Source organism: Silene latifolia, chromosome 7 (assembly GCF_048544455.1).
Source record: "Silene latifolia isolate original U9 population chromosome 7, ASM4854445v1, whole genome shotgun sequence".
Taxonomy (NCBI): Eukaryota; Viridiplantae; Streptophyta; class Magnoliopsida; order Caryophyllales; family Caryophyllaceae; genus Silene; species Silene latifolia.
This window is the reverse complement of record NC_133532.1, coordinates 37,753,661-37,766,414: the sequence shown is the minus strand read 5'-3', so window position 1 is coordinate 37,766,414 and position 12,754 is coordinate 37,753,661. Positions and strand designations below refer to the sequence as shown.

Here is a 12,754-nt window from a genome sequence, read left to right as displayed (position 1 = left end):
TCCCGGTAATAGCCTTCCATAAGGGAGCAGGATCATATTTGGTTAAGGGTTTCTTCACATAGTCCGAGTCATTTCTAAGGCCGAAAACTTACCAAACTCGCCAAAAGACATTTTCCTATCAACATTCTCGAGGCGGAATTCAATGTTTGTTCGAGTCTCCACCTTCGTAACTTTCAATGAGCTTAAAAACTCCAAGGTGAGGGATGACTAGGTCAACTCCTGCATATTAAATAAAGTAAGCAATCCCATGGACTCGAAGAAATTCTTGGTTTGTTCAAAGACACCCAATTTGGTCAAGGTCTCTTGGCATATAAACGTGGTGGGTAAAATAGATTTCTTAGCAAGGGATACAAATTTCTTCCTATGAGCATCGGATGTGAAAATTACCTCCGGATAATCATCTAGTTGTTCAACAACCAGAGTAGAAGTAGTGGTTTCCACCCTAGGAGGAGTAGTCTCTTCAATTTCCATCCTTGCACTTTGAACCACCAAAGCCTTTGAAGCTTGTAGAGCTTATTGCCTTTTTGAGAGATCCTTCTTCGGAAGTGCCTTGTTTCCACCTTTTGTCCTAGCCATCTTCTCCTTGTATGTAGTAACACCCAAAAATTTGCTTGAATTCCTCAAGTTTCAATAAGACCCAAATCGATTTAGGATTTTTTTGAATTTTGCCTTGTACCCTAGAAAATCGATTCAAACCTTGAGGATTTTGGTGTTTTAATTGCTTGTTGTTGACAAAGGAGTGATTTGTTTGAGTTTTGAGGGAGTTTGGAATTTATTTGGGTGAATTTGGTTGAGAAAATTGATTTTGGTGGATGGAGGGATTGAGGGTTTGGAGGTTTTGGAGATGTGTTTGTGTTTTGAATGAGTAAAATGAATTGGGAAAGGTGGGGTTTTAATCCCGTTATATTTGAATTGCACAGGGGAGACGAGCGGATCTGGGTCGGGAAGCTCCGATTCTGTTTCAGCTTGTTTCAGAAAATAAGACCGTGCTGAGACGAGCGTCTTCTGATGAAGACGAGCGTCTTTCTGAAGGGAGACGAGCGGATTTCCTTGAGGACGCTCGGATTCCTTGTCAGGGAGAAATCCCAAATTTTACCAGTAGTAGGACGAGCGGATCCTCTGTGAGACGAGCGTCTTGACTAAGACGAGTGGATTCTATATGGAGACGCTCGGATCTTTAGTCAGACCAAAAATTTTCTTCTCCAGCTCTCCCAGGACGAGCGTCTTCTTCCCAGGACGCTCGGATTCTCTTCAGGACGAGCGGATTCGTGTCGGGCCGCTCGAATTGTCCCTGTACCTCACGGATTCAGTTCCACCCGTGGGTATTTCATAACCCGTGTCATTTACTCTTTATTCCCTTGGTCTTCATTGTGGGGGCACTACGAAGGCTTGGATAGCCTAGGCAATTGCTATCCCTGTTAGGAATTATTAATCTCATTAATTTAACATATTCATATATGAATTAATTTATTTAGTCATAAAATAAATTGTTGATCTTATGCATGCAAACTAAATAAGAAGAGATAAGAAAATCGTTTTCTCACCATTATAAATTCGGTCAAATGGGCACAAATGAAGGTCACCTACCTTCATTTGTTCTTGAGCTAGAAAAACATGGGATGATCATCCATGACTTCAAAATAGAAGCCCTCCAATAAGTAGCACCCAAGACTATCCCAAAATCCCACAAAATATTTTGTACTAGATATTTGTAATGTGGTTTACCTTAAAATCGGTTACTAATACTCATATACTACTACTAGTATTATTAGTGATTGATTTGAACAAATTAGATTCATAAAAATGATTTTTATGAAGAACAAGAGAGAGAGTAGTAGTTTTTCATAAACATGAGAGAATGGAAAAATTGAGAGAAAAATCTCTCAATTGTACACACCAAAAACCGGTGGGTAGGGGAGTCTAAGGACTCTTTTTCTTTTTCCTTTTTGTCTTCACAAGACAAATTGTGTAAGCCTTTGTCCATACTCATGTCACTATCAAGCATATTAGACAAATGAATAAGACAAAGACTTCTCACACAACCCTCAAAATTTCGGTCAAGATGTGTAATATGGAGTCCATTTTATTTTTGTCAATTGTACAACTGTATGTCATGTGACATGTGACATGTCTTATGTCATGTTTTAATTTAAAATGCATATTTAACAAATTAAATATCATTTACAAATTAAATAAATCACATTTAACAAATTGACTAGTAATTCAAAATTACTTTCACATAAAATGGTCATTTAAATACTAGTTAATATAATTCACAACATCTTGTAATTATAACTAACTTATCATTCTCATCTCGCGTGTTTCGCAAACACCGATTAATTTTAGTAATATAACTTCTTAAATTACTAAATAAAATCTTATTTAATCACATTATAATAAGATGATATTTTCTCTCTTATGATAATAATTTGTTCAATTTTAAGGAATTAATTAATCTGTATCGACATACAATTAATTAACTTTTTCAATTAAGGGAATCGTCCTTTAGGTGTGACCTCAAGGGATCAACTGATCACCACCGTCGCACGACAGTAATGTCAAACTCTAGTCAGCCAATCATTACCGATATGTGTGGACCAGTGGACTATATATATGTAATGTATCATCCCTTTCGTATTCTTGTTATGAGATTTAAATATGTGATCAATATGATCGACAATTGTGATCGCATTATTGTCGGGGACACTTACTCCAACAATCCCCACACTATGTCAAAACACTACACATCAATAAAAATTTAAGTCCCTCCCTCACTCTCTCTCGAAATGAAAATCTTGATCAAGGCATAAAAATACAAATCCAAAATTGACAAAAATGCAATACAATAAGTAAAATGCAAGTTAAGGGGTTAGAATATTTACAAATGGTGGTTTAGGGAGGACTCCACCAAACTCTCATCCATGTATGAGATGTCAAGGGGGCATAGCCAAGGTGTTATTGATGTTGCTCAACACCTTGAAGAAGTAGTCAAAAGCTTGTTCATTGTTATGATAAAGATCTTCAATAGACCTTTGCACATGTTGTTCTTCATTGTAGTCTTGGGTCATAGCATTACCAATATAAGGATTAAATATCCCTTCAAACTCATCATCCCAAAGACCGCATACTTCGTCTACTTGTTCCGCAATAGTATCATGAGTTTATGAGAACAACTCCTCTTTCTTCTTGTCATTATGGCCAATGAGGCCTTTTTCTTCTCTTGTCATGAGTGGTGGTGAGCTATTCATGCTCTCATTCTTGTTGAAACATTCTTGCTCTTTGGATGGAGCATCTTGGAGATTACCCATTTTCTTCTCCCATATGGGTGGCGATTCTTTACCCGTAGCTTGTTCTTTGCATTGAGATGCCAACTTCTTCCTATCACTTTCTCGGCTATAATGATCAACCATGGAACATGGCTCATGTAGTCGGGGAGCTCTCATTGTCTTGTCAAGATTAAAAGTGATCGTTTCATCTCCCACTTTGAGTGTGAGCTCTCCATGTTTCACGTCAATCACCGCTCCCGCGGTGTGTAAAAAAGGTCTTCCTAGAATGATAGGAATGTTGGAATCCTCCTCCATATCAACAATAACAAAGTCCATCGGGATGAAAAACTTGCCAATTCTTACCGGCACATCTTCCCATATCTCTAAAGGTGTCTTCGTTGATCGATCCGCCATTTGAAGTGTGATATTAGTGCACTTAAGCTCTCCCATTCCTAGCCTCTTGCACACCGAGTATGGCATGACACTCACACTTGCCCCAAGGTCACATAGAGCTTTGTTGATTGTGGTGTCGCCAATGGTGCATGGAATAGAGAAACTTCCCGGATCCTTTAGTTTTGGAGGTGAACTTCCTTGTAGGATGGCACTACTCACCTTAGTGAAAGCAATAGTCTCAAGCTTCCGGATGGATTTCTTCTTCGTAAGAATATCTTTCATGTATTTTGCATAGGCCGGAACATGATTGATTAATTCCGTAAATGGAATTGAAACTTCCAAGTTTTTCACAATGTCCATAAACTTCCCAAGTTATTCATCAAACTTAGGCATAGCTTGACGACTTGGAAATGGAAGTCGAATCACAATAGGCTCCTTCTCTTTAGCCTTTTCTTAATCCTTCTTTGAAACTTCTTGAATGGTGGGTTCTTCTTCCCTAGAGTTTTCCACAACTCTTTCCTTGTCACTAGCATTCACAACATCTTCATCAACGGGCCTCTTCGGCCCTTCATACCTTGTACCACTCCTTAAATGGATGGCACTCACCGACTCTTGTCTTGGGGGATTACCTTGAGGTGGCAATTGCCCCTTTTGTCTTTGTGAACTAGAAGATGCTAATTGAGACATTTGGGTTTCCAACATCTTTGTGTGAGCTAGTATGTTGTTGATGGTGATGTCTTTTGCTTGACTATCCTTTTGCATTTGAGTGAAAAACTCTTGTTGGTTCTTTTGCATTTGAAGGACCGCTTTTTGAACATCAAAACCTTGGTCATTTTTTTGATTGTATGGAGGTTGATTTTGATAACTTTCGTTTTGATTGTAAAAGGGTCTTTGAGCTTGGTTTCTCATTGGAGGTGGGGTGTATGTTGTTTGAGGGTTTTGAACATTTTGGCTTTTGTATGAGAGGTTGGGATGGAATTTGGTGTTTTCATTGTAATAGTTGGAATAAGGGGTACCACTCTTGTATGCTTGAAAAGCATTCACTTGTTCACTTGTTCCCCTACATTCACTTAGGTCATGTCCCAAAGTTCCACAACTTTCACATACTCCACTTGGAATTGATGAAGATGCCACCATGGCATTAACATGTTGCTTAGGTGATTTGGAGGCCTCTTCAAGTTTAGCCATAGCCTTCTCAAACTTCAAATTAATGGTGTCAATATGAGCACTAAGTTGAGCACCCAATTGAGTAATAGAGTCCACTTCATGCTTTCCTCCTCTAGTAGCCTTCCGAGGTCTACTATATTGCGAGTTATGGAACGCCATTTCCTCAATCTGGTTCCATGTTTGATTATCATCAACTTCGGTAAACATACCATTTGATCCCATATTGAGAATGTTTCGGGAGTCTTAATATAGACCATTCCAAAATTGTTGTACAAGGAACCACTCGCTAAGTCCATGATGTGGACAAGATCGACAAGTATCCTTGAATCTCTCCCATGCTTCATACAAAGATTCCTCATCTATTTGTTTGAACCCGGTGATTTGGGCTCTCAACATGTTAGTCTTTTCCGGAGGATAGAACTTTTTGTAGAAAGTAAGTGCCAATTTCTTCCAAGAGTCGATACCCCCAAGAGTAGCCTTATTTAGGCTCTTCAACCATTGTTTCGCGGAACCAATCAAATAAAAAAGAAATAAGACCCATCAAATTTGGTCTTGAGTAACTCCGATTTGAGAAATCGCATCACAATAGTCACAAAAAGTCTCCATATGAGAATGAGGGTCTTCACTAGGCATCCCCCAAAATTGACTTCTCTCAAATAATTGTATAAATGCGGATTTTGCAATGAAATTACCGGTTAAGTGTTGTAGTGTAGGAGTACCATTTGGTAGGTTCTCCTCGGTTGGTACGGAATGTGATGAAAATTTAGGCATTGTGGGTTGATTTTGTGGTTGGTTTTGTGTTGGGTTATCCTCTCCTTCTCTTGCAAAAGGGTTGGTAAACACAATATTGTTTGTTTGAATGTCCACAATCTCACCAATACCTCTCAAAGTATTTCTAGCAAGTCTTCTATTGTTGGTCAAAGTTCTTTCAATTTCAAGATCAATGGGTAACAAGTTACCTTGTGATCTCCTAGACATGCAAAATATCAAACAACTCGAAAATAATTAGAACAAACCTTGAGGAGTTTGACTTCCCCAAGGTAAAGAAAGACACAATTAAAAACAATCAAAGAAAATCAAATCAAGTTAACATCGTCTCCGGCAACGGCGCCATTTTTGGTTCGTCGGTTTTGTTACTTGTCGTCAAAAGTTACCTTGACCAAAACAATATTTATAACTTCACAAACTACTATACTCTTAGTAAAGAGGTAAGTAATGGTCGGATCCCAAGGGACGGGTATTGATGTAGGATTTTCGATTGCAAATGGTTGTGTCTAAGGGTGTCACAATTTGGGTTGAGATAGGAGATCAACTAAACTAATCAACAATGTAAATAAAGTAATGAAAACAAGCAAGATGATTAAAAGGAGATGTAAACAATTGATTAAAAGCACTTGGGTGTCATGGGTTCATAGGGGATTCATGGGATTTGATCATACAAACATGTTTTCTACTAGATGCAAGCACTTATTGTTGTGATGGGATCGAGTTGGTTTATGTCTTACAATCCCTAAGAAGGTTTGGGTCCCGGAGCCGAATCGATTAGATTGTACAACACCTACAAGTCGACTTAATCCTCCCTATCCAACTATATGCATGGTCTAATGAGACTCGAGTTGGTTTATGTCTTACAAGTCTCATTGAAAAGGTAAGTGATGGGTAAAAAATGCAAGGATTCATAGGCTCGCATTTCATCAAACATAACATGTGCATAAGTTGAAATAACAACAAGCAAGCAAATTAATTATGAAAACATATTAGATTAAGCATGAATCAATCCCCATGTTGGTTTCCCCTAATTCCGCATTAACCCTAGTTAAGGAAACTACTCACTCATTATCAAGTTTAACATGCTAACAAGGTTGTCAATCCTACTAGCAAGGCAAAACATGATGAACAAATGAAGATGATTAACAATAATTAAAAAGGGATTAATAGAGAATTATACCTATAAAGATGATTCCAAATAATAAAGCAAAGAATAATAGAAGTACTTGATGATTTATGGAAGGTTGTCAATCCACCAAATAAATCCAAATAATCTTCTAATTACCCAAAATAAATGATGAACAATAGAAAAATTAAGGAAAGATTAAGAAATGAGATTTGTATTAATGCTAAATTAAGAGTTGATTACAAGATTAAGAGAGTATTAAGATGAGATAAATGAGTATTAAGACTTGATGATAATCTAAGTAGTACAATGGGGTATTTATACTAAAGATTAGGTACAAGGATTAGGGTTACTAAGGGCTTAAATGACTATTAAGACCCTTAAGAAAAGTTGAGGAAGTGCTCCTCTCCAAGGAGATGCTCATCTCCGTTTTGCTAGTCCCCAGAGAATATGCTCGTCCCGAGCGTCTAGGCAGTAGGCACGGTGGAGTCTGCAAGGGAATCCGAGCAGATCAGGGGAGAGACGCTCGGATTGGTTGGCAGGGAGACGCTCGGATTGGCAGGGAGCCGCTCAGATCCTAGGTCAGGCACTTCTCTTTTCTTCTTTCCTCAACGATCCTCGGGGATCTTGTTGAGGATGCAAGGATCCTTTCATCATTGCGCAATCTACTTTATTATCTACATAGGCCTTCTAGTATCGTCTTCCCTTTGATGCTTGGTCATTGAATTCGATCAATTTAGCTCCATTTTCCAATGAAAATGCAAGGTTTGCACTCCTCTCCTACCAAGGAAACAAAACCTCAAAGAATATGCAAAATGGGAAGCTAAGGATAGTAAATGACCCAATTATGCACTAAAAAGCATAGGAACGAGGCTAATTCGGGGACTAAATATGCTCTAATATGAGTCACATCAGCAAGACATCTTTAGTATCCGAATCTATAGTGATAGATAAGAGAGGATAAGTGTGTATAAATAATTAATGGATTTATGTGCAAAGAGTTACACAAAAACCATATTTAAAACACACAAGGATGGTTAGAGAACCATCTTGGCTATATTATTTAGGAGGACATCTACTAGAAATGTTCTAGGCAGTTGAACAAGGAGATATATACAACGGAAATTGAATACACTTGCAATAATGAGATATGCAAGAAGGAAGGGATGATATTAGGATTCGGTTTTGTGAATTGGAGAAACTATGGTAGTTCGTTCCAATAACCGAAGGTCCTATCCCTACTCACTGTGAGGTCAGTGGGAGCTATTCTAAGGCAGAGAGCCTATGTCCAGACTGGATCTAGACACGTACTCAAAAGTTTTATAATAAAGATTATACATAACAAGGGGAAAAAGTATATAGTAAGGCTAGGAAAGTGCAAAAGACTTACTAACCAAAGCCTTCTCATAGGCTTATCATGATGTCATGCCATTTCAATTGAATTGAGATGATCAACTATATACCAGATTAAAAATGAATTATAGATTATGTAGTAATTGATATTGTATCGATTTTACATAAGTGATAATACACTCATCGTTTGAGTTTTATTCAAAACTCTTTTCTTATAATACTTTGTTTTCCAAATAGGTTATCGAGACAATATTGAACCCTATTTAAGTGAACTGGATTAACATAGTATTGGCCCCTAGTCACTTATATGAGGTGACGTCTCCTAGTGACTAGAGTGTGAGTCGATTGATGGCAAGTTCAAGTGCCATAGGGTCATAAGGGATGACTAGTCGATCACATAGGCAGACTGTAAGAGACATTCTGTCGGGCAATGACCGCTTATAGAGTTCTGGTAATTCATATACAGCCTGGTCGTGGCAAGAGCTACTATAGTATTCTTATGAGTAGATTGTTTGACTAAAGACTGTTCGCCCAAGTTGGCACAGTTTCTGATTGGGTTTGATTTATGCTCTACGACTGTTGTAACTGAAGTCAAATGGGTATCTTTTGGGTCATGATGAACTATGGCTATACGAAGGGAATAGTGCGATAGGAATTGTCCATCCCCTTGTCAGGGTTATCTAAATCTCAGGGCCACTCGAAGAGCAGTGAACTGAAAATGTGTGGCCACGCTCGGAAGGTATCTACGGTAGATAATTTCGGTCAGACAGTTACTCTCCAGATCGAGGAAACCACTCAAGATATGATCAAATGCATGTACGACCTGCAAGACACCTTGCATTGAATGGGAGATTGTAATAGGACAAGAGAATTGGTGACACACATTTGTCTCGGACAAGTGGGAAATTGTTGGAGTATGTGTCCTCAACAATGGTGCGATCACATTATTGAAACTAATGATAAGAATACGTAAGGGATGATTCATTTATATAAGTCAACTGGTCAACATTAATCGGTAATGATTGGCTGACTAGAGTTTGACATTACTGTCGTTTTAACGGTGGTGATCAGTTGATCCCTTAAGGTCACTCCTAAAGGACGATTCCCTCAATTGTAAAGTTAATCGATTGTATGACGATACAGATTGATTGAATCCTTAAATTGAACAAATTGATATTTATAAGAGAGAATATTATATCTTATTGTAATTTGATTAAATAAGATTCAATTTAGTAATTAATATGTTATATTACTAAAATTGATTAATGTTAATGAAACATTTGAGATAAGAGAAATTAGTTAGCTATAATTACAAAATGTTGTAGATTATATTAACTAGACTTAATATGACCCATTTTATATACATGTAATTGTGAATTACTTGTTAATTTGTTAATTATAATTTATTTAATATATAATGATATTTAATTTATTAAATATGCATTATTATGCCTAATGACATGTTACATGTCACACAAATTACAAATGACAAATTACAAAGATAAAATGGAGGTCCATTTTATGTGCTAAAACCGGTTTTATGGGGCTTGTAGTGTGATGATTGTTGTTCTTTTTCATACAAATAGACAACATGATTACACTTACACCCTACTTCCTAGCCTATTGCATTGGTATGACAAAAAGCATGAGCATGCTAATAAAATAAGAATAATCCACACCCACTCACATAGGGAGCCGGTTTTGGTGTGTTAAAATGGACAATAAGTTGTTCATTTTGATATACTTGATTCTTATGAAAAATCTCTCTTATTTCTCCTTCTCTCACAAAATGGTTTTAAGCTAAAAACTTGTTCAACAATTCTAATAATGTAAACATATTACTAGAGTAGTAATAATAATAATATTAGAATTAAATTTAAGGCAAACTACATCTATTATCTAGTTAGTAATATTTGTAGGATTGTGGGATAGTCTTGGAGCAATTGAAAGGAGGTTCTCATACTATTGAGACAAGGGGATCATCCAATTATTTTGAGCTCAAGAACAAGTAAAGGAAGGTGTCCTTGCTTGTGACCATTTCCGTCTCATCACCATTGTAAGAAAACCGTTTTCTCCTCATTCTTGTTTTAAATTATGCATGCACTAGATTCACAAAGACTAAATCAATGGTTAATTTAGATCTAATTAAAATGAGTTTAATTAAGGGGTTAATGAATCATATCAGATAAAGATAGCGTGGACCCCTATTGCTGCTTCCTAGGAAATTCAGATTCAACAGAAGAAGAAGAAGAGGTAAGCTATCTTGAACTTAAGAAAAGTGTTAAGAAATTGCCTAAGAATGCTTTAATCGAATACTTTGAGCAATCTCTTGATAAGTGTCATGAACAAGATTTGGAGTTGAAAGATTTAAAAGAACAAATTCTCGATATTGCTGAAGAGAATCATCTCCTTAAAGCCAAGGCCAAGAAGCTAAAATCTAAAGTTACAGCCAATATGGCTACAACTTCAGATGTGACAAATGCTGAGAAAAAGGTTCTTGAGTCTTAAGTTATAGCTAATGAAGCTATAACCTCATATCTGAAACTCAACATTAAGAATCTTCAACCCAAGGTTACAGCTAGTGAAGCTATAACCTTAGAATTGAGGAAAGTCAAAGAGCTTCGTGAGTCAAAGGCTACAGCTAGAGAAGCTGTGATCTCAGATCAAAAGAAGGAAATTGACTCTTTAACTTAGCAATTGAAGGAATCTAAAACCGTTCTCTTAAATACTAAAAGAACGCATACTGAGATGGTACGAGTTCTTAACGAGAGATTCCAAAACTTTCGTGACAATTATGAAGAGACTCATCCTCCAAAGGTTGTTGAGTCAGACCATTCCAAATGCGATAAAGAGATTCAGTCTTTAAAAGACTGACTCTTACATGCTAGAAAGGTCCACGACAAGTGGGAAGGTAGCACACGTGTCCTAAATTTCCTAACTGAGCAATCAGATAATAATATGAAAATGAGATTAGGACATGAGTGCTATGGTCGTAGAGACCACTCTAAATGCAAATCAACACCTTCCGAACGAGATTTCAGGAAGAGAAAATACGTTAGTCTACCAGAATATTTGATTTGTAATTACTGTGGTCATACGGGTCATATCCAAGAAAACTGTGTCAAATACGCTCAGGATTTAAGAAAAGGAATCAACTTTGTTAAAGCAACTGACACGGTTTTAGAAGATAATGATTTCTCCCCATATGAACCTAGTACGAGTGAAGAACATAACAATAATCACCGTTGGTTCTATGATATGAGTTTTGACTTTAAGAAGGCTACCGAATCAAAACAATCACCTAAGCCTAACGGCCCCTTCAAAACCAAAACTCCCCCAAAATAACCTGAAAGACCACGTCATGAAGAACCCAAAACATAACCTAAGACGATCCCTAGACGAACCTATACGTCTCCAAAACGAAAGACTTTTAGACAAGTTTGGGTTATAAAAGATTTAGTTTTTACAGTGACTAACGTCAAAAGACCCAACTTAGCTTGGGTACCTAAAAACTGTATCTAATCATTTTGCAGGTTGTGGTGAAAGAAAATAATCTATGGTACCTTGATAGTGGATGTTCAAGGCACATGACTGGAGATGTAAATTTATTTCTTTCACTTGAACCCTTCGATGGAGGTAAAGTTATATTTGGTGACAATAAGAAGGGTAAGGTTATCGGTATTGGTAAAGTTGGAATATCTTCTTCTCATGCTATTAGCAATGTTTATCATGTTAGTGGTCTCAAGCACAATTTACTGAGTATCTCTCAATTATGTGACAAAGGAAATAAAGTTGTTTTTCATTCAGATTCCTGTCGAATAATAATTGAAGGAACAAGTAGTGTTGTGCTTGAAGGACAGCGTAAAAGGAACGTCTATATGATTGACTTAAATAACATTCCTACTAACTCATTTACATGCATGAAAGTTACAACAGATGATCCTTGTCTTTGGCACAAAATATTTGCTCACATTAGTTCAACTACCATGAATAAGTTAAAGAGATGGGATTTGGTTGAAGGACTTCCCTCAATCAAATTTGATCAAGAAACTTTATGTGACTCGTGTGCTCGTTGCAAACATGTGAGATCATCGTTCAAGCCTAAGAGAATGGTAAGCACCAATGAACCACTAGAACTCGTGCACATGGATCTATGTGGCCCAATGAAGGTAAGAAGTAGAGGCGGATCCAGGTATGTCTTCGTTCTAGTTGATGATTACTCTAGATATGTTTGGCCAATTTTTCTCAATTCAAAAGATGAAACTTTCGATGAGTTTGCAGTTCTAATGAAGCTTGCCCAAAATAAGTATAAATCAAAATTAGTTTCTATTCATACGGATCATAGCACCGAATTTGATAACCATGCCTTTATAGAATATTGTAGGGAGAATGGTGTTGGGCATAACTTCTCATCACCACGAACCCCATATCAAAACGGTGTTGTTAAGCGTATGAATTAGAACATTGGAGGATATGGCACGCACTATGTTGTTATGTAGTGGTCTACCTCGTAATTTTTGGACTGAAGCCATTAGTACTGCATGCTACATACATAATTGATACGTGCATTTTATATAGTCTTTTTGGCCTATTTATGCACGTATTTCTATGCTAATATCGTAGTTTATTGCTACGAAATGCCCCGAATATGCTACTTTGGTTTATTTTGTCTTAATTGCAG

The 12,754-nt window shown here is 37.0% G+C and overlaps 1 non-coding gene and 1 pseudogene across 1 annotated transcript; both read left to right on the top strand.

Annotated features, from left to right (window-relative positions):
* Positions 1-12,754, top strand: part of LOC141589972 (uncharacterized) — a 170,151-nt pseudogene that overhangs the window by 52,451 nt on the left and 104,946 nt on the right.
* Positions 5,116-5,222, top strand: LOC141593796 (small nucleolar RNA R71). Its single transcript, XR_012521859.1, has one exon. It is a non-coding gene; the product is annotated as a small nucleolar RNA R71 (small nucleolar RNA).